The following is a 26274-nucleotide window of genomic DNA, read 5'->3' on the forward strand; positions in this document are numbered from 1 at the left end:
GGCCCAGGAAAGCCAGCGATGTAATTCCAGTCTGAACCCAAAGGCCTGAGAACCAGGAGTGCTGATGTTGAAAACCAAGGGAAGATGGATGTCCCAGCTCAAGCAGAGAGCAAATTTCTGCTGCCTTCTGCCTTCATGTTCTATCTGGACCCTCAGTGGATTGAACTCATTAGTGAGGGAGATTTTCTTTACTCAGTCTACTGATTCAAATACTAACACATCCAGAATAATGTGTCACCAGCTATTCTGGGCACCCCTCAGCTGGGTCAAGATGACACACAAAATTAGCCATCACAATATACAAATACACATCCTATTGGTTCTGTTTCTCTGGAGAACCCTGATTGATACACTCCGGACCAGCATCCACAGAGCAGTTGGGGAGCATCATTGCGACGTCTGCTGTCTCAGTCAGATGCAGGATCCTGTCACTGATGTAGTGCCAGCCTCCACAAGACCCTCCAGGCAGGCTGTCATGGAACAGAAGGGCTTACAGACCAAGTCAAGAGGCTCGAATCGCATGGTTTATTAAATCAACTCAGAACACACAGTAAGAGACAAGGAGAGAGATCTAGGGTTTTTGACTCGCAGTGCCGGTGGGGTGGAGGGACCACGTACCTGAAGCCTAGGCTATGCAGTGCTCACATGTGCTCGCTGTCTGCTGTGGCAGCCTTCCCTGTTGATGGTGTGGTTCTTGGGACCAGCCTATAATGGAACCAGGAGGCTCAGCAGAAGGCAGGTGCCCTTGATCTATTAAAGAATCGCAGGAGCAAGTGCACTGGCCACTAGCTGCAGCTCAACAATTAGCCTGTTGAGTGGCTGTGGGTTTTACTTGCATTTTTCAGGCAGAGCACGTGTGGAACCAGAGTGGGTGGCACCAATGGATGGCCGAGTTAAGACCTCGTGAATGCCGAGTTCCTTGTGCATATTTGCTTCCATCTCTTCCAACTCTGTTCAATGTTCAAATGTTCGACTTTATCTATGACTAGCAGGCCTCACAAGCTAATTGCTTCTGCCCACAGTTTCATCTCTCCTCCTTCTTCATTTCTCTTATTCTTCTCTAGCAAGATAGAAGAGCCTCAAACACAAGGATGAGCACACGTTACGGAGTCCATGAGTGAGATGAAGGTTTGCCTCACGCTTTAAAAAAGACTTTAACAAACATCATTCTTACTTTACATACTTGTTTCAAGTAAATGCCCTGAATTAAAGATGAAGGAAAAGCACTGGCTTTTAGTTTTATGCAGGTCAAACAAACAACTGGTTTGTTTCCAGTCCATACCAGAAGATGTGAATTTTTAAAAAATGAACCTCATCCTTGAGCCAAGTGAAGACCTTTTAGAAAGTGACACATTTTAACCAGAAGAATGGAAGGCACTGCGCAGAGGAAGGGAGAGGGCAGCAGCGCGTGCGCTGAGTGCCTCGGGCTCCACCAGGAATTCCCAATGGGCAGGAGGGATGGATGCAGACAGGGGATTGGAAGGAGAGCGAGGCAATGCAATAAATTTAAAGAAAGGGACAGATGCATGTGTAACTTATAAATCTCAGAAAAGATAAATAAAAGATTAGGAGTGAGAAATGGGGAGGCTGCGAGGTGTTATGTGAATGAATACATTGAGTGAAGAAAACATTTTGCAACAGGATTAGATGGAAAAATGCAACTTTCCCCCTTCAATCAAAAGAGGCAAGAACTCTCCGAGGAAATATATTTTGCTTGAGAGTGGCCATGGCAATTTTTCAGCAATAGAATCAGACATTTTGGGAAGAGAAAATCTAATAAATGGCCTCTGTCTCAACTTTCAGAAAGTAGGATGGAGAACAGAGCCCAAAGACAGGCATGATGCCCCAGAGGAGAAAGGATGAAGCCCAAGTGAGAATCACGCTGCGCCGAAGGTGGAGAATTTGCATGTCCAAGGTCAAGATCAGTCTGCCAGTCCCTGCCTCGCTGCCACACCAGGACTGGTTCCAAGAGGCAGCTCATCAGCCCGTCAGCTTGGACCACTGTCTCCACCCATGTTCACCAACGTGCTCTGCTTGGCCTTAGACTGGGAATTTGACACAAGTCCTACCTACAACAAACTGGCTGTAAGAAAAGGGTCTTAAATCCCAAGCAACGGAAGCTTCTCCTTACAGGATCTTCCATTATCTTGAAAAGTAAACTCTTGGTAGTGACACAGCAAGACCTGCAGCTCAAGCCTCCCGTCCCCCGTCCCCCACGATGTCAAGATCGATGGCAGAACAGCTGGCCAAGGCCCTGAGTGAGCCGTCAGCTCGGCAGCGGCATCGGGAAGAATGCGAGGGCATATCCTTCAACCACTGCTTGGTGACCCCACACTGGCTCGGTCTGCTGCAGCCCCGTCCCAGCCCTCTTGTGCTTGGGGCCGAATTAAAAGTCTGAGCTAGAAAAAAATCAGTAAGTGAAACAGATAGAAGTCGTCAGTGGTGGGGGATGGTACAGCTCAGTGGTAGAGCGCATGCTTAGCACACACGAGGTCCTGGGTTCAATCCCCAGTGCCTCCATTAATAATAATAATAATAATAATAATAATGTCTCATGAGGTTTCGCCTCCTGCCAAGGCTAAGCCTGGGAGGATGGTGGGGGGATGCTGGGGTTGAGGGAAGGGAGAAGGAAACCCCTGCTATTAAGTGTGAGATGCAGGGAGAGCAGCCTCAGGGGTGCTGAACAGCCTCTGGGGGCCGGTCTGGCCACTCTTCACAGCAGCCCAAGAATCATCTAGGCATTTCCACAGACACATCACTCCAATCAGGGATGTGGCTGACAGACTAGGGAGGGCTGTGGGTGCCTAGGAGATGCAGGGCCTCACTAGAAGTAGGGTGCCCCACCCCCTGATATCACCCCATAAGAGATCCAGTGACACCTGGTCTTCACCATTCCTTTATCTTCTCTCCACCAAAGAAAATCTACCTCCTCCTGCTTCCAAGGGCCCACATGCTGGACGTCACCACCCAGAAGGCTCCAGGGAGGAATCTTCACCTGCCTCCTCTAGCTCCAGCTCTTTGCTGGCAATCCTCGGCATTGCTCAGGGCAGCATCCCTCCATCTCTGCCTTGGCCATGACATCATCACATGGGGCTCTCCCTGTGTCTGTGTCTCTGGGTCCACATTTCCCTCTTCCTAAGGACACTGGTCATATTGGATGTCGGGCTCACCCTACTCCAGGATGACATTACCTTAATTTGATCACATCTTCAAAGACCCTATCTCCAAATCATGCCACACCCCATGGCTCCAGGTGGACATGAATTCTGAGAGGACCCTATTCAACCCAGCACAGTAACTTAACGGTAGAGAATGCCAGAACTTTTGACTTCATAGATGTAGCCAACTTGTATTTCAGTGTCCCATTTTCCTCCCCAAAGCACTCTGGAATGATCAGGGGTCTCCCATTTCCATCCCATAAATCTGGTCTAACACAGGCAGAGCTCAGCTCTCACATAAAGGAGTTTTCCAGAGCTATGACAGGCAAGGACATGCGTTAGCAGTGGCTGCTGGCCAGGCCAGGCCAGGCTGGGGGTGGCTCTGCAAAGCCCTGCAGGATTCCTTCCAGATGAAGGGCACCTTGGCATAATGCCTGTCTCTCTCTGCCCTTCACTCACTTTCCTTCCTGATGGGTGTGCTTGGAAGGAGAAACAAGTCATGAACAGTGAGAGCTTTCGTTTTACTCTTAGAAGTGCACTGTACCTCTGTGGCATGGGGTAGGGGGTACCCAGATCCATCACATACCCCTGCTAAATTTGGACTTCAGTCTTCGGGAGATTGTTTGCCCACAAATACAAGCCATATTCTCCTGGATCAGTTATAAAGGTGGTCTTTGGGACGACTTACTCCTTCATGCCATTTCTCAGTTGGTTCAGAACGTGGGCAGGGCATTTATGGGCACCCCACACAGAGACACACAGGGCTCACTCTGAACACCACTGAAATTCTCAGCACTTTACACACAGTCCATTCACTTCAGCCCTTAACATTGCCAAAAAATATAACTGAGGCTGAAAAGGAGAGAATGCCCAACCCCCAGCTTGAACTCTCCATCAAAGGCCAATGAGGGCATTGATCTCACCTCGGCATTGTTACCCAACAATGGCTGGTATGCATTCCAAATACGGCAACAAAGGAGCCTGGCCATGTCAGGGAAAGGAGTTTAAGTGAAAATCTTCCAAAGGCCAAAATCTCAAAGGAGAGGAAATAGCCGGCCACCCTCTGGGCTATAGTTCACCGGAACAGAGCCCAGTTCCACACATCAGGCTTCCATGGTTATCTCTTTGCAGAAATGTACAAACACGGCCAGGGTACTCTGTGCTCGTGGAAAGACCTGGATCAATATGAGTAACAGGAGAATGAAGGAAAGGGAAAAGAAAAGATTTTATCAAGCCTATTTGCTTTAAAGATGCCTTAAAGACCTGCACAAACACACCTGCTTCTTTAGTGCCAGGAGGGAGCTGAGCAAACATCTCTCCATTCAAAGAAAAGCCCAGAGAAAGAGACACTGCAGCCTCAGAGCCAGTCAGCCCAGGAGGCGCTCCCATCCCAGCAAGAGAAATCCCAATCTTCTGATCAAAATTTTTTTTAAATGAGCCAGTGATTACTGTATGATTAACAGGGCTCTGAATTAACCCTCCATCCCACCGGAAACAGGATGCTGGCAGTGTTTAACAACCGGATCCCTGCAGGGGAAAAGAACCCTGATTTGTAGCATCTGCCAATTTCTGTGGTGTAAATACTCCCACAGTAGCTGATCTCAAGCCACCAGGGTGACTCACGGAAGGGGTGTCAGAGCTGCGGCTGGTATACAGTGTTTCCCTCGTGCAGACACGATAGATGCAAACGATGTGTGCCAGCACAGGGAATAGTGAAATACCAAAATAGCTGGGAAGTGATGAGTTTTGAGGATTTATTACCTTTGTTTTATTTAATTGTAAGCTTATATATTTGAATGTTTAATAATGAGTGTTTATCAGCTCACAAAATTCCCCCAAATTTAAAAAAAAAATTGACTCAAGTTGGAACAAGTCGTTTCAGCACATCACTGCTTGGGAGCTTTTTGAAAACACTGAGACCCCACCCCCACCCCCACAGTTGCCTGAGGCCCACTGAGTCAGAATCCGCCCAATGGAACCACACATGCATATTTTAAAAAGCCCACCAGAGTGGTTCTGACTGGCATTCTCCGCTGACACCCTAAGCATCTCTACAGACAGGGACACTGAGGTTCAGAGGTTTAAGTGTCCTGGCTGCTGGTTAACACTCGACCGAGCTGGGGAATGATCATGAGTGAGGTTTCCTCTCCCCCCCACGCCTTCACCCTTACCCCCCTCCCCTAGTTATGTGCAATTTTTGATCTATCTTTGAAATATGGAGCCTTATATTAGCAGTCATACAGAAACATCTCATTACTTTTTAATTATTTTAACAAGAGCAAAACTAAAGTTTACCTTTGGACCATCTATGAAAAAAAGGAGTTACGGAAATTCACAGATAAGGGAGACTAAAAGGTAACATCAACGTCCTCAAGAATCTTTTGAAACCAGCTTTGTATCTATTTTTATACAACCACTTGTGTGTTACTAACCAGTGACGCTCCCCTACTCCCCTAGAGACGGCTGGCCGAGCTGGCAACGTTTAGTTAGTGGGTAGTTTATATTATTCTTTTTACTTAAAAAATGAAGTTACTCTGGCTAGCAAGATTATGGGTGATTTTTATTTTTCTACGATTTACTTTTCTATATTTTTCTAAATTTCCTGCAGCAAGCAGAATGTTGTAATGCCTGCATATACTTTTTAAATGCCTTTGTCATCAAAGGAAAGTTGACATTATTTTAAAAAAAGAAACAAAATCTATTCCTTTTTCTTTTTTTTTTTTTTTTTTTGCATCCAGACTTTTCACCAATTCAGTCTGGCTTCTCCCCCATATATCCTGCAGAGAGCAATGAGAGGCTTTAACTGAGCCTGCAACTCTTAAACTTTCCTTTCAGGATTTTTCTTTACTCTTCCCCAGTAGTTGAGGATAACCTCCTCCAAATTCCCGCCCCACTCTGGGGCTGCGAGGTCCCCACAGGACAGGATGTGGTTACCAGCAACAGATCCAGGCCAATTTCTCTCTCCCCTACTGTTAGCTCAGAGAACATTGCACGACTAACCATGAACTCATCCCCCTAAAGTATGAAGTCTGAGTTTCAGTGGAAGCTGGTCCAGTTAAGCCGTGAAAAATCAGAACACACCTAAGCTAAGAATGAAGGCTGCGGAAGTCAGCAGCACCCCTGTCCATTCTGAGAGGACGTCCCTGTCTCGTCCTGTCCCTGCAGAGGAAGGGGCTGGTAAGGAGGTGGTGACAGGGCTGGGATCTGAGTGTGCAGGGCGTTGGGTTCTGGACTGGGCTGGGCTGAACTTAGTTTTTCCTTAGAACAAGTGCACAACTTGTACTCTTTTCTCTTCCAGGTGGGCAGGGCTCCTTGAAAGCAATGTTCTTCTCACACCCCAGGCAGCGCTGGCCACACAGACCTTCAACCCTTCTAAGCCACACTGGCTAAACCCCAATTCTAAGCCAGGCTCTCTGACACTGGATCTCTTTGTGAGGACGTCTCATCCAGTGGCAGGTTTTGCACCAGGACTCCACGCCTGCAGATGGGCTCCCGCAGATGGTCACAGGGAGCATCACGTCAGTGGCCTCTCTCTCCTCCTATTGGATGTGTGTTTGGAGGGAGTCACGGGACCTCTTAGCACCTCAGTGGCCTCACTGGTGAGCAGGGGACAATGATGCTCAGTCCGCAGATCAGTGTGAGCATTCAGGGAGCTACTGAGTATGCAGAACTCTGCAGATGGGAAAGGCCACTCCAGTGCCCGAGACGGCCTCCACGTCTCCTTCCCTGCAGACCCCACCTCTGAGTCCCTCAGTCCCTGTGCTGGCACCATCCATCATATCCATGATCTTGGTATCATCAGTAGGGCTACCAGATAAAAAATAGGACATCTAGTTAAATTTGAATTTTACACAAACAACAAATCATTTTTAGCATAAGTATATCCCATGCAATCTTTTTATTTGCTAAATCTGGCACCCTTAATTTAAAGAGTCCATACTTCATGGGTTGGCTACCAAGTCTAATTCATTTATGCCCCACAGCTCTCCCTCCTCATCCCCATCCTGGCACCTTGCCTGGCACTGACACGAAGTATCCAATAGACACACGATCTCAACAGGGGCGGTACTGCCCCCTAGGGGCTGTTTTGGAGCTTGGAGGAGGCATTTTGATTGGCACCATCAGGGAGAGGGAGGCAGGAGGGGTCTTCCCCGCATCTAGGGGACGGGAGCCAGGGAACTGCCAGGTAGAGAACAGTAGCTCTCAGCAAAAAACTGTCCCTTGTCCCACACGCCATTCATGTAAACAAAAACCTGCTTGTGAGTGTCTGAGCCTAGAAACTTAACTCCATAGGAATGTAAAGTGAATTTTGTACTACATTTTCCAGGAATGCCATTTGTGTGAATCGAGGGAAGACTGTATTTTGTTCTGTCTGTAACCAAGAGAGCTTCATGGTGTCAGGAATCATCGTATCTGTGGTCTTGAGAGGGTCACAGCTCCCACAGTTGGGTTCTCACCTCTGCATTCATGAAAAGTACGCCTTTCTCACCTTCCCGTCCCTTCCTGGCTCTGTGTTTCTGGGGTGTAAGGCCAACATATGATGCTCTTAAGGGGGTGGGGGGGCCAGCCCTGGAGGGTCACCTACTCAGCAGTGTGTCCTCCCTCCCTGAGGAGAGCAGAGCTACCCTGCAACCCTCCCTTTGCCTACAGGGTGGCTCTTCTTTACCCAGGCAGAGGGTAAAATCCTCAGAGACCCCCGGGAAGTGGTGGGTGGGACCCGTCCCATCAGGCACCGAGCCTACTGGGTGGACGGGGAGGAGGGTGTTTGGGGAAGACCCGTGGTCCACCTGGCCTGAGACCTTGGCACCAAGAGCCCATCTTCTGAGGCCACCCCACCCCGGTGGCTGGGATTAAAGTGCTGCGCATCTGTGTGGTCTCCCCTGGAGACATGACAGCTCTGAGGGGTCTCGGCCCCAGGTGCCCCGAGGCAGCCCTGGTGCCCTACTCAGAATCCCCAGTTCCATCCCGCATGTCCCGGCCAAGTCCACAACCATGTGCTGGCCTCTCAAGGCGGAGGCTTCCTCCAAACAGTCCGGCAGGGGAGTCTGTGGGGCTCTGCTCTTGGCTTCTTCCTTCTCTATTTCCATGGGAATCGACTGCATATTTCTTTTAGTCCATTCTCCTCAGGTAACCTCACAGCCCAAGAAAATGCCCCATCTCTTTCCTGTACAAGTGATGCCTGCTCTTTACTGCCCCCAATAGGTAGCAAACTTTCCATAAAGAGCCAGACAGTGAGTATTTTTGGCTTTGTAGCCCACACAGGGGTCTCTGTCACAACTGTGAATAGTGTGGCTGTATTCCAATAAAACTTTGTTGATGAAACAGGCTGTGGGCCAGATGTGGCCCACAGGTCATAGTTTGCCAACGGCTGGCCTCTGAGGTTAAGGAATCTAAAAGGGCAGGCGCTTTTCTGTTGGAATCCCTGCAGAGACCCCCGGCTTGGGCTCTTCCCAATTTCTGCGCCCCAAGGAGGGTGGCTGGGCTTTATGCCGCCCTGCCGGTCACAGTGGCCTCCAAGTCTCGAATGCTGGCAGGGCTGGCTGCTCCTCTTTCCCTGCGGGTTCCTGAGAGCACACTGCTGCTTGTTAAAAAATCCAGAACCTCCCTTAGTGAGTGAGCTCCTCTCTGATGTGCCTTTTATAAACTCTCAGGAACTGGCCCCGTTTGGAAAATGTTTTATTACTACCTCTTGCTGAGCAAATGCCAAGCCTGTGAAGATGAAGAGAGGGGAGATTCAGTTCCTTTTGCTTTACAGGAAAAAAAAAAATCTCTTGCCTGGTGAGCTCCTGTGCCCACCGGCATTCTGCTGCCTTCTTCAGTGGCCCGATCCGGGACAAGTGCCGGTGGCTAATACCAGTGACAAAAGGACCTATCGCTGGGAAGGAGACGGGGCATCTGGAGATCTTGTTATGACAAGAGGCAGTTCCAAACGCAAAGGATCTCTCGGGCTTTATTAATGTATTTTCTGACTGTCAGACAAAACAGCAGTGTTCCGAAGCCAAAGGAACACGGGGTCTCTTCCTAGATGATAGATTACGTTTCCAAGAATGAGAGTTTAGCTCTTGCTTTAATTTATCCGATGAACAAAGGTATGAATTTAGTGCTTTTCCCTCAGAGCAAAGATTCTTCAGAACAGGATTTTTAAACTCCTTCAAGAGGCTTAGAGAGACATTTTGCTCTGAGCTGAAGAGCGTATTTGCCATGCACCAAGCATGCCGGGCTTCCTCAGGAGGTGATGTACTGCTTTGAAGGCGAATGTGAAAAGTCTGGAAATGATGTTTCTAAAGGAACACTGAACATAAGAAAAGGAGGAGAAGCGGGCAGGAAGAGGGAGGCAAGTTTTCACGTCCTGCCTTCCTGTGTTCTTTCGGTTTTGAACCATGAAGCTCTCGTATCCAGACTGCCAGCCCCCGCCTCCCAAAAAGGTTAACTTAAAAACAGTGAGAATGACGCTGTTTATTGCACCTCCAATCCGGCTGGGTGCCTTGGCCACCCCTGCTGCCCGGCCAGGGGGCCTGTGGTCCTGCAGGCCTGCCGGGCTTGTTGGTGAGAAGCAGCGCCCCCTAGCAGGTGAGTTGTGTCCGAGCTCTGGTTTTAAGACACTGCCTGGACCCATTATAGTAATGGGTACCGTGGAATTTTCAGAAACATCTGAATTTACCTATTTGTTGCTAAATGGGTTAAACAGCACATCTAGAAGAGAAGCCAAGAGTTTCAGCAGGGATGTGTGGGCATCGAGGCGCACTCCGAGCCTGGAGTCTCCAGGCCTGGGTTCCATCTGTAAAACGAGGAAGGATCACCAGCCTCGTGGAATTGTGCATTAAAGCTCCTTAGTAAACTGGCGTGTTCTCAGTAAAAGAAGCCAACACCAGCACTGCCTGGGAGGGAAGACCCCAGCGGAAGAGGCAGGCCATGCCCCTGTCCCCACCCCAACATCTCCTGCCTCCTTGGTTCCGGGCTCTCCTGCCAGTGTGGTCAGCCAGTTGTCAGCTCTGTGTCCTCTCACTCCCCAGCCACCGCAGCCTGGGAACAAATGCCCTCCCCACCTACTCCCCCAATAACCAGCGCTGCACCCCCCTGCCCTGGCCAATAGCACCCAGGATTCCTTCTCCAGGGGGGCCACCCTCACCTTTGCAGTGACTTTGGCTGCTGTTCGGAGTGCCCCCCCAGACCAGGAGCTGGGCCAGGTGGGGCAGAGCTGGCCCGTGGGAGTCTCTCTGGAAATCTGCATTTTCAGCAGTAGGGCTCCAGCCCTATTGGTGGAAAACGTCTCTCCCCTTCCACCCCACACAGTTCCAGGCACCCACCAGCCCCTCTCCCACCTATGTGCAAGCCGGGCGCTTCCTCCGAGATGCTCCCCTTCTTTGTGAGGAAGGCTCTTCTCGCCCGTACTGATGCAGCTGGCCGGTTCCCTTCTTGGGGCACTGGCTCTGACCCCCCAGGAGGATGCCCCGCTGAATGTGAAGCACTCGCCAACTCGAACTGCTTCCAGTTCGAGTGCACATCAGTCTCCCACCTCATTCCACATTCTAGGCAGCCTGGGGCCTCCGTTTCAGTGATCTTCGTACCCCAGCCTCTGGGATGTCGTCTGGCCTGTGGGCCCTAAAAACTGCTTTGAATGCGGAGGATTTAACTGGTGGCCCATTCACTCACCAGAGGGCTTTACCGAGAAACACCACCAGACCCGGCAGCCTGGCAAACACGGCCTCCACCCCAGGCAGGAAATCCTCTCTGCGTGGTTGTGAAGGAGACAGCCGATCCCAGGGAACAGAGGCTGAGCCCAGCCTGCTCCGAGTACATCCGGAAGCTGGTAGGGATGAGTGCTAGGGACCCAACATCCTCCCTAGAAAGAAGCGTCTCCGAGGCGGGGCTCAGGGACCACCTGCGCACAGCACAGAGCCAGGCGTTAGAGGAAGCGATGGTCCTGGATACCTGTCCCATCACCATGCCCGCCTGCCTGTCCCTCACACTGAGTCCCACAGTGAGGGGCAGTAAGAAAACTCAAAGTGCTACCTGGTAGCACCGAGGGCCAGAGAAGGGACCCAGCCTGGCTTCTGCCACCCTAGCACCTTGGGGGTCCAGGGACTTCGAGGAGGGACACCAAAGGGACAGCTTCCAAATACACTCCCAGGACTTGACTCTTGGACACAGAGCTGCTGCCTTCCCAGCGGCCTCCCAGCCCTCCGCCCTGCAGAGGCCCTACCTGGGCCTCCCTGGAGCTGAGAGAGGCCGAGGGGGCTCTGTGCGGGCTCCCAGGCTCCCCAACACCTCCACCCCCGGGAGCCGGCAGAGCCCAGGCCGATCTCCAGATGATTCCGGCAGAAACTCCATCACAGCCAACTGGTGCTTTGGAAACAGAGGGGCTTTTGACCTAATTATTCCCAATCGGTTGTCTCCATCGATCACATTCTCTTGATAATTGCTCAACTCTCCACTTCAAGTGGGGGCCCGGTTCTCATGGGGGATGAATGGGGTGTGATGCTGAGAACCACACAACCCTGGCTTTCCACACACTGGGCCTTTGTGGAGGAGTGTTTTGTTTACCGCCATTAAAATGAAAGGAACACAACTGGGAGCGGATGGGGGCCGGGGGGGGGGCAGAAGCCTCCTCTGGGAGGTAGCGGGCTGGTGTAAGTAAGCTGAGCTCGGGCCTGGCCCCCGGTGGGACGCACAGCCATCTGGCCTGGACCCCACTCGCTCGGTCACTGGTGTTTGCAAACCTTGATCCTGTGCAGAACCCCGTTTGTGGTTCCCTCCTCAGCGAAATTGGTCCTCTGCCTCCCAGGCCTGGCATTCGAGGCCCCCCCCTCACTTCCTCTCCCTACCTCTCTGTTTCCTCTCCCACCAGCCCCCAAATTGATGGCCTGCCCCATTCAAGCTCAGTCACTGTTTCTGGAAAGGATACTGAATTGCCCCCTCGGCCCCAGCCCCTTTGCCTTGGCCAGAGTGTCCACCTGCCCGCCTCCTCCCGTGCAGTCCGCGTGTGCTCTCTCCAGGTCTGTGCAGGGCCCTCTGTGGATGCTGGCCTGGCCCCCTCCAGCACCACTCTCTATCCTACTGGGTTCCACTTGTGTTTCCTTGGTGTCCCCTCTCTTCTGTCTCCTGGCTCCCAGCTGACATGTGAACCCCAGGCCTTCCTGGTTCTGTCTAGGTCCCAGCACCCAGAGCACATCACACCCGTATGGAGCTCAATGCATACATTGGTTGGTTGATAAAATAATTGGGCAACAGATGTGTTTCAGTGGCATTAATCCCACTGATCCAGTCCTTTTAAAGAGCAGCCCAGGCCTTGCCTACTCCTCTCTGACCTGCAGGGACCCTCGGGGCTCCCACACCACTGAGCCTCTGCCACCTGTGGGGCTCCCATAGCCAGCCTAGCAAGAGACTTCAGAAGCGATCGTGAGCCTCACCCCGATGGTGTTTAAGTCCTTTATGCCAACAGCTCCATGGATGGCTGACTCAGAAGGACGCTTTGAAAATCAAATGCAAACGAAATGAGTTGGGACTTACGGGAATGCTCGTCATCAAGCATGATGGAGGACTTGAACAGACCCCTCTTTTTCTCCACTTTTCCCCCAGAGTTACCAAAGATTGAAGTGATTCGATATCCTGGTCAGTCCCTAATGCCAACCTCTCCCAAATGTGCATCCACAGCCCTAGGACGGGAGCTGGTGAGCTTCAGTGAACCTTATAAATTCTGTGTTACAAATTCGATGTTCCCCCTTAATCTGTGGTTCTCGGCCAGGCAGGGGGGGATCTCTGGACATTCGGCAATGCCTGGAAATACTTGTGGTTGTCACAACTGGGGGAAGGGTGCTTCTGGCATTTAGTGGGTGGAGGTTAGGGTGCCACTAAGCATCCTACAGTGCGCAGGACAGCCTCCGACTAAGAATTACCCAGCCCCAAATGTCAATAGTGCGGAGGGCGGGTGCCCTGCGAGGGTCCTGTAACACGTTTAGGAATGCATCACAACGCGCATCTTCTAGCTGATCCATGTTTGATTTGAACTCTGGGCTGACATCTTCTGCCGTTCCTCCTTATCCAGCATCATCCCAGAGGAATGAAGAGGAGACTCCTAACTTGGACAGGAGCCAAAAGGTGCACGGCACTGTAAATGCAAGTAAACTGGGGTACAGGAGGTCCAGTGCGTTTCTGGGAGCCTCCCTTTGAAATTCAGAGCACTCATTCAATCCAGCTCAGAGGAAGGCTCTGGATGAAAGGTCGATGAGAGACGTGTAAAGAGAGCACTTTTGTTTCGAAGCTTATGGGGAAGGGTGGGAATTTTTTTAACGGAGCCAAACCACACACACCTCTATTGGGCCATGAAAAATGTGCACATCAACAAGACAAAATAATGCACGTGATTCAGCTCTTCCTGCACACAGCGCACATGGCTTACCAACCGAAATGTGAAGGCTTATTTGTTTAGTGGAAATTCTCAAATAATGGCTCTGCCTGTTGCAGCAAGTAAAACATGTAGTTTCATTGTGCTAGAGTTTTTCAACACAGGATTTCTCTGTTTGACAATATTTGAACAGATGGCGGGTGGGTAGTACCAATGGCAGCGAGAGGCCCGAGCGGTTTCCAGCCCAAGACCCGGATCCCAAGGTCTCCTATTGTTGGCCGATAGGTTTTTAGAGCGTGGAGTGACCGGAGATCTGCCTTGTGCAGTACTGAGACTCGACTGGTCTTATATTTGCTGGCACTTGCCCCCTGACTTTACTGACTGTATCAGTTAGGACTGCTTTCAGCTGCAAGTAATGGTGAGCCCACCTAAGAGCAGCTTAAGCAATCAAGACAGTCAGGTCACGTTGCAAGAAGCAAGAAGTAGAAAATGCCAGGGTTGTTCTTGCGTGGCTCAGGGATGTCATTGAGGACTCCTATTTTCTGCTTAGGTATTCTCAGTAAATTAGATTTTCATCTTTAAATGCATTCTCACTTTGTGGTCCTAAGATACCTCTGCAGCAGCAGACACAACATTTCAAAAAGAAAGAAGAGTCAATCAACTCCCAGGGTGACCAACCAAGCACCCTCCTTTGCCCAGGACTGAAGGGGCAGTTTCCCTGGACAGTCCCCGGCAGACTGAGACAGGCTGGTCACTGCATGGCCCTCTTTCATTAGGGAAGGGCATCTCCAGAAGCCCCAGCACGTTGCCCTGGTGACTTAGGTCACCTCATCACTAGGCCAGTGACCAGAAAGAGGCCTGTGATCCCTGCCATGATTCACCTTCTTCCCCTAGTCTTGCCTATCAGTCGGACAGAGGTGTTCTATTGGCCAGAAAGAAAGCGAGGACCGACACATCTGCCAGAGGGCTCCTGAGAAAACGGGACTTTCCAATAAACTGTATCTTACCAGCTGAGCAAAGTCTGATGGACTGCTCATTCATTGATTCACTCACTGAACAAGTATGGGTTGAAACCTACGATGGGCAAGCTAAAGCTGGGGGTAGGAGGTGGTGGGGGGTGGGGCTGGGGGGATCGCCTGGGAATACAGTCTCTGCTCTTCTGACGCTTCCAACTGAGTGAGCAAGTATTTGCTCTGATTATGTAACTTCAGTGTGATGAGTAGTGTCAAGAGTCAGAGTTCTAGGGCCCATGTAACAGGGGAGCTAACTAAGCAGGGGGTTCTTCCTGGAGGAAGTGGCATGAAGCAGAGCCCTCAGGGGTGGATAAGATCAGATAGGAGATGGGGAGAGGAGAAAAAGAGGGGAGGAAGAATAAAGGGAGGAGAGCAACCATTGCAGAGGGAAAGGCATTTCCCTGCCCTGTGGGAGGGTAGGAGGTGGGCGGGCTTATGTGGCAGGGGCCTGGAGGACCCCCGAGGGATCAGGTTAGGTGACTGTAATGTGTGGCCCTGGCGCGGTCTCCTCTATCCCCCAGCCTTAGCGGGTTCATTGCTTCTTCTCACTCCCCAACCTCCAGTAGAATAGGTCTTCCCTCCGCAGCCCCCAGGTGTCCTGAGGGTGGCTGTGCTCTTGCCGCACCCTCTCCCTCCTCGGCCCTGGAGAAGGGGTGTGTTCCCAGAGCAGATGGATCCCCCCCTCTTCCTCTAGAAAGCCTGCACCCTGGGAGCTGACTTCTTTCTGCCAGTGGACACTTTCACCCAGTATTTCTCAGACTTTAATGTCCAAACAAACCCTCTGGGCTTGGGCATTCCTAACAAGCTCCCAGGGATGCTGGCACCGTGGGTCCAGAGGCTCCAATTTTTAGAGCAAGGCTGTGGTTTGATTCATCCCATCCGTGCACACACCCTGTCCAAGTCTGACTAGCAATCACTGCCTCCGACACCTCCACCCCACCAGCTCTCTCATTTCACCTCCTAACTCCTCAATCGCTGTAACATCTAGGATGGGGCTCTCCTCGAACCCCAACCACCATAAAAACCCACTTACATTAAAGTATTCACTCATTTAACTAATGAGTCCTTCCTGTGGCCGTTGAAGAATTGATGGAAATGTGGGCCCCCTGCTCAGGGCCTCAGTGGCCATGAACAAAACAGTTCAATGAACAATGAAACACTCCATCTAATTGGGTCCTTTCTTTGCTCCAGGTATTCTTCCAGGAGCTGGAGATAAAGCCGAAGACAAAAATATCCACTCTCGTGGAACTTACGTTCCGCTGAAGGAAACAGTTCAAAAAGCGAAATCATATGTGCCAAGGGAAAAATGTAAGGATGGGAAGCTGAATGCCAGGGAAGGCTCAGCAAACACTGTAGGTTTTACTGCAGATTTGTTCAGAAGCAGGGGGTATGCACACAGCACACAACCGAACTGAAGTCCTCATACCTGTTTCTGTTCTCTCGGGTCCTTGTGGGCAGCCTTCTTCCTGACACTCTCACCATCCCTCTGCACCTGCCATTCCCACATACCCTCTGTGGTCCCTCCCTGCCGAGCACAGCCCCCAGGGAGGCGCAGCTGGCCGATCTGCTGTCCCCGGGGATGCTCCACAGGCAGGGCAGCTGTGCTGTTTTCCTGGATTCTGAGGAGGATGGCGTTTCCACTTTGTTGCAAAGGGCTGTGGGCTTTGTGGTTAAAGCAGCTGCGGAACTGCTGAGGGCAGGGAGGCAGGGCAGAGAGGCATCACTCTGGCCTCAGTGGGGAGACAACAGTATCTTACTTTCATAAACCACTTTATGCCCTTGACAAAGCCCCCTTAAATCCTTCTCAGAACAAGGTGGCTAATATCACTGATATGTGGAATCTTTAAAAAGGACATAAATTAACTTATTTATGAGAGAGAGATAGACACACAGACAGAGAACACAAACTTATGGGCACTGGGGGTAAAGGGGTGGGTAGGGTAGATTGGCAGTTTTTTCACTCCTCCTTTTGCAGGGGCAAGGTGGGGGGTGGGGTGGGCGTGGGACAGAAAATCTGCATTCCCTCTACTTGAATCTGGGCGGGCTCTCCAAGTGCCTTGATCACTAGGATATAGAAAAAGTGTGACTTCAGAGGCTGAATCATGAGAGGCCATGCCCTTTCCTTGTTCACAGGGAACATTCACTCTTGGAGCCCTGAGCCACCAAATGATAAGACGGACCACCCTGAGACAGGCCACCTGGGGGCGCTCTGATCCATATTCCAGCTGAGCCCAGCCTTCCAGCTCTCCCAGACATCACAGTCCCTCCAGACCAGCCCATCTGCTAGCTGAGTGCCGCCAAGGACCTCCCTCCCTCAACACCACGTGTAGCAGAAGACTCCCCCAGCCAAGCCCGGCCTGAATTCATGACCCACAAAACTGGGCACTATAAAACTCCTAGAGGAAAACACAGGCAGAACACTCCTTGCCATAAATTGCAGCAATATTTTTTTTAGCTCCATCTCCTAGAGTAATGGAAATAAAAGCAAAAATTAACAAATGGGACCCAATTAAACTTGAAAGCTTTTCATAGAAAGGAAATCAGAAACAAAATGAAAAGACAACCTATAGAGTGGGAGAAAATATTTGCAAATTATGGAACTGAAAAGGGATTAATTTCCAAAATATACAAACAGCTCATACAGATCAATATCAAAAAAAAAAAATCAGACAAACCAATCAAAAAATGGGCAGAAGACCTAACTAGACATTTCTCCAAGTAACACATACAGATGGCCAACAGGCACATGAAAAGATGCTCAACATTGCTAACTATTAGAAGAAATGTAAATCAAAACTACAATGAAGTATCACTTCACACTGGTTAAAATGGCCATCATTAAAAAGTATGCAAATAATAAATGCCAGAGAGGGTATGGAGAAAAGGGAATCCTCCTACACTGTTGATGGGAATGTAAATTGGTGCAGCCACTATGGAGAACAGTATGGAGTTCCGTAAAAAACTAAAGATAGAGCTATCATAAGATCCAGCAATCCCACTCCTGGGCATATATCTAGAAAAGATGAAAACTCTAATTTAAAAAGATACATGCACTACAACATTCATAGCAGCACTATTTACAATAGCCAAGACATACAAGCAACCTAAATGTCCATCAACAGATGAAAAGATAAAGATGTGGTATTTATATACATATATATATATATATACACACATTTGCAAATATATATATATATATCTATAACAGAATATTACTCAACCATAAAAAAGATGAAACAATGCCATTTGTAGCAACATAGCTGGACCTAGAGATGATCATACCAAGTGAAGTAAGCCAGAGAAAGACAATTATATGATATCACTTATATGTGGAATCTTTAAAAAGACACAAATGAATTTATTTACAAAACAAAACAGAAATAGACTCACAGACACAGAAAACAAATTTATGGTTTTTACCAAAGGGGAAAGGGTTGGTGGAGTGGAATTCGGATTTGTGGACACACACTACTATATATAAAATTGATAAACAACAGGGACCTACTGTATAGCACTATAATGGGAAAGAATCTGAAAAATAACAGATATATATAACTAAATCACTTTGCTGTAAACCTAAAACTAACACAACATTGTAAATCAACTATACTTAAGTTTTTAAAAAATCGGGCACTATAATATAACAATGATCATTTTAAGCCTCCTGGGGTTGGGGTGGCTTGTTACTCAGTGATATCTACTGGAACGTGACTAGCACAATTATTTTTATTATTAGTTATTATTACTACTGTTATCAGTGTCAGTATTAAAAGACTGATAAGGCTGGGGCTACTGTGCTTTCCTAACAGAGCAAGAAATAAAAGGACAAAGAGTTAAAAGAGTTTGACTAGGTGAATTATGAACACAACTAGTCTCCTTGGTTGGTCATCCCTCCTGTTGTCTGGCTTAGGACCATCTGCTGAGTCTCTCACTGACCATTTCTGGTTGGTAAACTGCCCTGTAGGAAGCTGTAGACAAATTCTTGTCAACTGCTTCTCCAGGACTCAACCTCATGGAAAATTACTCATCCTGTGTGATCTGGCCCCAAAGAACGAACCAAATTCTGTGCATAGTGAGCACCGCTGCACTGATGGTCATCATTAAAAACGCTGCAGATTGCAAGCCAAACCAGACGCCAAACTAACAAGCACGCCCCCACGCGCACTTCTTAAATTAATAGTATAAATTCTAAATTCCTATGTCCCCTGAATATAGCAGAGGAGCCATGGTGGATCCAATCTCTGTAATATACCAGCCAAGGAGGAAAGACTCTTGATAACCTGATATTCTTTCTATCTGTCAAAGTGAAGGAAACGACACGGTGCTTTTAATCGATATTTATGTAACACTCACCAAAAGCTGTACTTGCTGAAGTGAAATATAACCTTTCTCTCTTTAAACACCTTTTACTTGTTATTCGAATAGGAAGTTATTCTTTCAGAATTAGCCACATCTGTCAACCCAGCATTCCTGGCTGCCACATATAAAGTTCCTACCCTGTCCCACCTTCTCAATAACTTTCTCTTTAGCTTAGATTTTATTTATTTTTGACAACTCCCCAGGGTTTCCTGGCAGGAGAAATCTTTAAGACTGGGGTAATATGGTTTTTACATTCAGGGCTACATTATTTTTTTTTATTAGTGTTTTCAACTTAGAATAAGACAGTGGGACAGATCTATGCCAAACTCAGTGAGGTTGTTTTTTTTTTTTTACTATTATTAATGGTCCCACACACCAACATTTATTTTAAACCTTAACATTCCAACTTTCTTGTCTCCTTTGTCGGTTTAAGAGGTACCCGGTGTGTTCTCAAATGTGTTTTTGTTGGATTGGCACAAGTTACAGCTCTTTGGCAGGAAAGCGTGAGTTAAGTAGATGGAAAGTCATTGGATTCTATCTGTGCAAAACCCTGTGCCCCTTCCTGCCATTGTTTTGTGATATTGACATAAATTGATCAGAATGAAACTGTCCCCTTTCTGCCGCTGACCATAGTTTATAAACTATGATCCCTTATCAAAGGATGGGTTTTTGAGCTTTAGGCCGTGGCAGAAAAACACAAAGACTATTTTCTTCTCCCTTCTGACTTTTTTTGTTGGGCAGAGGTAATTAGGTTTATTTATTTATTTTTATTTATTTTAATGGAAGTACTGGGGATTGAACCCAGGACCTCGTGCATGCTGAGCAAGAGCCATACCCTGCATCCTTTGCCTTCTGTCTTGTATCTAATCCAGTCCCTGTAGCTCTCCCATCTGCAGAGATACCCCTCCCTGTAAATTCTCTAACCCCATCATTCAAGTGACACAGAATTAGTTAGGTTAGTCTTGGCGAATTTCCAACTGAATTTTAGCCCTAAGGCGATGGCAGGGTGGAGACTTTCCTTCCTCTCCAGGGGAGAGGACTACAGAGAGGGTCACGGTCTGTCTCTGGGGAGGGAGGTCGTGGAAGAGGAGAGTGGGTTTGACAGGTCCAGCCTCAGAGACCCCAATGGCTACCTACCTCTGCATTCAATCAGCAGATTTCCTTTGGGGTTTTCTGGACGTCATCTGATCTAAGTGGAAACCAGTAAGGTAGAAGCAGAGCTCTTGAAAGACTGAAAGCAAATGGACTGGGTGAGGTCTGAACCCTGCTTTTCCTTTTTGAAAAAATTTGCAAACCACTCTTTGCCTGCCACACAGACACAACCATTTTTAGGTTCTCAACTGAACACCTACGGCAGCCCAGGTCCTAACTAGCAAGCTCACTGTGATATATTCCAGATTTAACTTTAAAATATATATATTATTTATTATACCCTGTCTTGTTCCAGAAAAGGTTTAAGGCAGCTAACTGAAATACATAATCATGAAAAGCTGATTCAACTTCTTATTTGGCTAAAGTCATTCTGCTGTAAAATGAGGGAAAAAGTTTTGAAATACTCTTTTTCATTATAAAGTGAATTATTTAAGATGATTCTTATTTTACAACAAACAGACGGTGCTAGTAATTGAATACAGTTAAATATCTGTCCAAAAATTTCCTTTTGACCTTGTAAATTACAGCTAATATATAGTGTTTTCATTTCTTCCGAACCACCAGGAAATCTGATGTCACTGTATAAATTATGCAGGAGAAATGTTTTGCACGGGCGAAGCTGGACAGTCACAGATCAGCTTTGAGGTCAGTGCCTTTGCCTGTAGCGTGGAGGGTCTTCTGCTCTGCCCCCTGCCTCAGTGCTCCCGCCTGTTACTTTATTTTATTTCGTTCAACATTGAGGCACATCGCTTTCTGATTTTTTCCTTCTACAAGCCACTTAAAAATCGCATGTTTCTGTGATTTACTAAAATATTCAAATGTCATTCTTATATATTAATTTTATAGATGCACTCTTGCCTGTATCCACAGGGCAGGGCTGAGTTTGTGTACGCTCTGGCCAGGCTTTGGCGGGGCTCCTCCGCAGTCTGGCCACGAGGTCAATTCCGCTCTACTGGTCACTGCTGCCGTTTCTTGAATCGACAGACGGATTCTGGAGAAAGGAGAGGAGAAATGCTGTGCTATCTGGGGTGGACAGAGACACCTGTGCAGCCCCTCCATCCCAACTGCCTACTCGTGTTCAGGTTTGGGTGGGGACAATCCCTTGGTTACATGTTCCCCTTTAGCAGCCTTGTGATTGAGAGGATATACTGCTCGCCAGCCCCTGGTTAACTCATCCCTGAACTGGCAACACCAAGTAGACCAGGTTTAAAGGAGGATGCAACTCAGGGGAGAGGAAGCACCTTCCCTGGGTGGGGGCCAGGTCAGAAGCGAGGCTTGGAAGCTGGTTCCCACTGGGGAGCTGAGGGGTGGAGCCGGGGCTGAGGAAGAGGTGGCTGTGCCCACATCCAACCACACGCGGTCCACCCTCAGGTGCTGGAGCCTGGACTCTGCTGTCTGTGCCAGCCAAGGCTGAGGGGCTTCTATTTTTCCTTTCGGTTTTAGCTATTTTTGCTTGTTTAATAAACGACCTATCAGTGCATCAAGGAACAACACCGAAAAAGGGAAGGAAATCATAGAGGGCAACTCCTTTTTAAAAACCCCTCCCCATGTTTTGAGCTCTGTGGGGCAGGGCAGGTGCGAAGTGACTGTGACACACAGGCTCTCCCTGTGGAGGGGACACTGTCATGTACGTCTTACAGATGACAGAGTCAAGACTCAGAAAGGCCAGGATGTTCTAAAGATGTGCCCTGGGTTTGTTTTAATCAGGTGTGGTAAGACATGAAAATCCAGAAATGATTGTGACAGGGGAAGGAGTTTCTACTCACAGCTCCCAAGGAACAGGAGGTGTGGAATGTGGTTCAGGGCCACTTGGGGAAGCAACAGGGTTGTTCGGGGCAGAGGGCGGGGAGGGAGAGCCAGGGCCTCTCCTGGGGTCTTCATGGGAAGGCAAGACAGGACAGAGGAAACAGTTTAGGACTGGTAATTTTGAATAATTACAGCAGGCTCTGGGCCATAGGGCCATCCCTGGTTATCTGGTTCCTGGCCCTGGGGTGATTCAGGGCAGGGGAATATTGACAAGGCATGTGGCAGTTACCTAACGAGACGGTTGAGATGCAGACTCTGTATTGGTTGGCTTGTATATCAAAGGGACGCTTGCAAAAGAGTTGTTTGCATCTGTAGGAATTAGCTAGCCCTGGGAGGGGCAGTCTCTCCAGGTACAAGACCCCAAATGCCAGAGCATCCAGAACATGGAAACTAAGATAATATAGTCAATACATAGGACTTAGCTTAAGCGCATGCATCTAATAAAGGGCTGAGCCAAAGTTCAGCCCCAGGCTGTCCGCCCCTGAGCCCTTCATACAATTCAACCCTGTGGGAGGTTCTCACCCCCTACTACCCACAGCCAGTTAACAGGAGCTGATTAAGTGCACATCCTGCTCTTGGGAGCTTCTTCTTGTCAGAGAGTTAAAAACAGACAGAAAACTCTGATAGAAGGCAAGGATAATTGGCCCCTGAAAAACTCACCAAATGATCCAATGGTATTTTAAATGCTTCAAGGACATTGTTGTTTTCAAAGAGGCTTATGATTCATTTTTTTCTGTAAATAAAGAACACTTTTCCTGCTTTCCTTCCTTCTTTAGACTCACCTATTTCACACATCTTTGGGCTGGGAGTCACATTTACTAAGAAGAACATGTCTCTTTAGCCAATATTTATGTGCACACCTGGGAGGTTTCTGAGGCAGAAGTGGCTGTCAGAGCTTGAGTTTCCAGAGAGTTCTCCCACTCGTTGGAGAACCACCACCCTGGGTGTCCTCTGTACCACCATCCACATTCATGTCCACTGTCCCACACAACTGACACACAGGTGCATGGAGGGCTGCAGAACAAGCAAGAAACACATGAGAGGTACATTGAGAGAATAAAGTTAGGGTGGCAGGCCTACCTCCGCCCCGCCCAGCAGCAGTGTCACTCACACCACTGACGGAATTTAAAATTTTCCAGTAGCCACATGAAACAGACAGAAACAAGTTGAAAAAAATTTAGAAATCTATTCTGTTTAACTTGATATATCTGAAGCATCATCATTTCCACATGTAATCATGTCAAAGTCTATAAAATTATTGAGATATTTGATACTACTTTGTTCTTATCAAGTCTTTGAATTCAGTACACATTAATTTCATACTTATAGCATATCTCACCTTTAAATGCTCAGATTTTACATCTTTTGTGGCTGATGGCTATCACCCTGGACATAGATCAACAAATACCAGGTCATTTGGTCTCTCAGTTTCTATGAGCAAGAAAGAGAAGGGTTGTGATCCATCTGGATATAAAGAACTTATGGGAGAAATTTGGGCTACCTCACACCAATCAGAATGACCATCATCAAAAAGTTCATGAACAATACATGCTGGAGAAGGTGTGGAGAAAAGGGAACCCTCCTACACTGTTGGTGGGAATGTAAATTGGTGCAGCCACTATGTAAAACAGCATGAAGATTCCTTCAAAAACTAAAAATAGAATTACCATAAGACCCAGGAATTCCACTCCTGGGCATATATCCAGAGAAGACTAATTTGAAAAGACACATGCACCCCAATGTTCACAGCAGCACTATTTACAATAGCCAAGACATAGAAGCAACCTAAATACCCATTGACAGATGACTGGATAAAGAAGTTGTGAGATAGATAGATAGATAGATAGATAGACAGACAGACAGATAGATATCACAGACACCAGAGCTAGGCAGGCCTGGAAGATTCCAGAACCCACACACTGGGACCATATTATTATGATCAGCTGGACTGGAAGATCTGCCAGCTCTTACCTGTGGATGGGTTCTTTCCAAGGGGGCTTCCAGGACCAAAGACCACTAGATTCCTGACTCCATCACCTACAGGCTTCTGAAATGCCCAAGCCCATCAAAATCCTATAGTGAGCAGGCTCAGGTTCTGACTGCATCCCCAACCACAGGCTGTTGACCCTCTGTCTCTTGAGGATGATAAAGGGCCACTCGGAAATTTTATGGGGAGGAGTCTCATGGGCATCTCTGTGTGCCAGAGGATGATGAGGATGAAGAGACTCAAGGGGACAACTCAGGGGTGGGGTCAGATGCATTTAAGAATGTTAGTGTATCAGAGCTGGAGGGGACCTGAGCTGGTGTATTGGTCAGCATTGCCACAGTAACAAACAGCTCTAAATTCTAGGGAATTACAACAACAAAGACATCTTTCTCACTAGGTTATCGAGTCTGCTGCTCGACCCATCTTCTCATGCCAGGATACAGGCTCAAGAAGCAGCCTGTTCCACCTCTCCAGGCAGAGGAAAAGAGCGGCAGAAGCTCCCACAGTGCTTCCTAAAAAGAGCTTGTGCACACACGTGGCTTAAGTCCATGCGCTCATGGTGCATTGGTGGAAGAATACCTCATGGATAAGCCCAAGGTCAGTGGGGCAGGGATATCTAATCCTTTCACAGGGAAGGGGAGAGTGGTTCACTGTGAACACCAGCTCTAGGTACCGCTGACGGCACATCCCTAAGTTGCTATACACCTGGGGAAACTGAAGCATAGCACAGGATAGTGGCTTGCCTGAGTCCAGGAGCCAGTAGTAGCAGAACCAGGTCTAAGATCCAATCTCTGGCAATCAACCCAATGGTCTTCATCCTACCCACCTCGTTTCCCAAAATGTGTTCCCAGAGATATTAATGAGGGTCTTTATTATAAGACATCTCAGAGCCTTGACTGTGCCATTGAGATTTATGATTCTGCAAGTCAGGGAAGTGAGCTCTAGCTCTTCCTGACTTTTTGGATCATAAAACCCACAGAACCAACCGAGGAACAGTTTGTGAAGCTAGCTCTCCTGAGAACACACTTTGGGAAACAGCAGCCTCATGCCAGCTAATCAAATTGACTCTAACTCACCATCAGGAACTTGAAACTTAAAGTTTTATGTTGCTATAAGGAATGTTTTAAAATAACATAACCTTCATATAAATTCTTCACAGCTTAGAAATAGACACAGCTTTCTCTCTTAGAAAGTCCACATTACTTTGTGAGGCCATCATTAATTTTGATTATTTTTTCCACTTTCATTTCTTTTCAGTTGCAGCTGAAAATGTAATAAATGTAATGAAATAGATATTCATAAAGTTTTTGGTGGGTGAATCACGAGTATCTGAAAAATGTGTTTGCCTCTCTACTACAAGTCCATTTTTCTTTCTTTGATAAAAACAACAAATGTTACATACCACTTCTCAACCAAAAAAAATAGGTTTTAACCAAATGAAAACGTGTGCTTTGGTGTGATAATGGCAATGCATGTCATTCTCAAGACATCTCAAAGGGTCGTAAGTGGCCCCCAGTGGGGGCCAGGGAACTATTCTGAAAAAGGCACAAGCATTAGATCATCTCAGGTCATTAGGATATTTTTTCCATGATGAATCTTTTGATCTGTAACATATGTGAAATTAAAATAAACTTTATCCAGTTTTGGAGTTCCCCAAAGCCTTCAAAAAGTAAAATCCTGTTCAAATGGTCCAAAAATAAAACTGTGAAATACACAGCAGTCACCCTTTAAAAGAACTTTCTGATACACTGGAATAGATAGTAACCCAGGCCAGGAGGGTCAGCTCTCAGGCAGGCAGCCCTGCAGATCACACACTCTTGGCTTAGAAGAGGCCTGAAGGCCACCAAGGCTCACCTGGGTCCTCTCCGATATGTCCCTCCAGATCACAGCGCAGGCCCTGGGACAGACTCTTTCCTTGGGATAGATCATGTGGTACAGAACTGTCCTTTATGTGCATCCAAAACACACTTCCCTACACTCTCCATCTCTTGGGGAAGGAGAAAAGGAGTCTCATTCCTCTGTTCCATGACCATCCCTTCAAATGTGTCAAGACCATCCTCTTCCTCCTAATCTTTTCTCCCAGACTGCAGTTCCCAGGCTGCTCCTGGCATGAACAAGTGGGGACAGAGGGCATCAGAGCCATGTGGGACTGAAGGGTTCATCTCCTTCATCCCACTGTGTCATTGTGACTGTGACCTCACACTGCCACAATGTGGCCTTTTACCCATGGCCAAATATTGGGAATTTGGGGCTGTTTGTTCCTGCAGCAATGCTGACTAATACACCACCAGCATATGTATGCATGTGCATACACACACACACACACACACACACACATGCACCATTTAGATCACATTTATAGATTTGCATTATATTTCTATTATCATTCCAAGATGAAGCAGTTTGTCATTTATATTAGTGGTCTGCACCAAATCTAAGATTTCAGGTTGTTTT

The 26274-nt window shown here is 47.9% G+C and overlaps 1 long non-coding RNA gene across 1 annotated transcript; it reads right to left on the reverse strand.

Moving 5' to 3' along the window:
* Window positions 1-20820: 20820 nt before the first annotated feature.
* On the reverse strand, window positions 20821-25939 carry LOC140701173 (uncharacterized). Its single transcript, XR_012080114.1, has 4 exons — window positions 25675-25939; window positions 23173-23264; window positions 22694-22847; window positions 20821-21018 (listed from the first exon to the last, which is right to left on the reverse strand). It is a non-coding gene; the product is annotated as an uncharacterized lncRNA (long non-coding RNA).
* Window positions 25940-26274: the final 335 nt, after the last annotated feature.

This window comes from Vicugna pacos, chromosome 1 (genome assembly GCF_048564905.1).
Source record: "Vicugna pacos chromosome 1, VicPac4, whole genome shotgun sequence".
NCBI lineage: Eukaryota > Metazoa > Chordata > Mammalia > Artiodactyla > Camelidae > Vicugna > Vicugna pacos.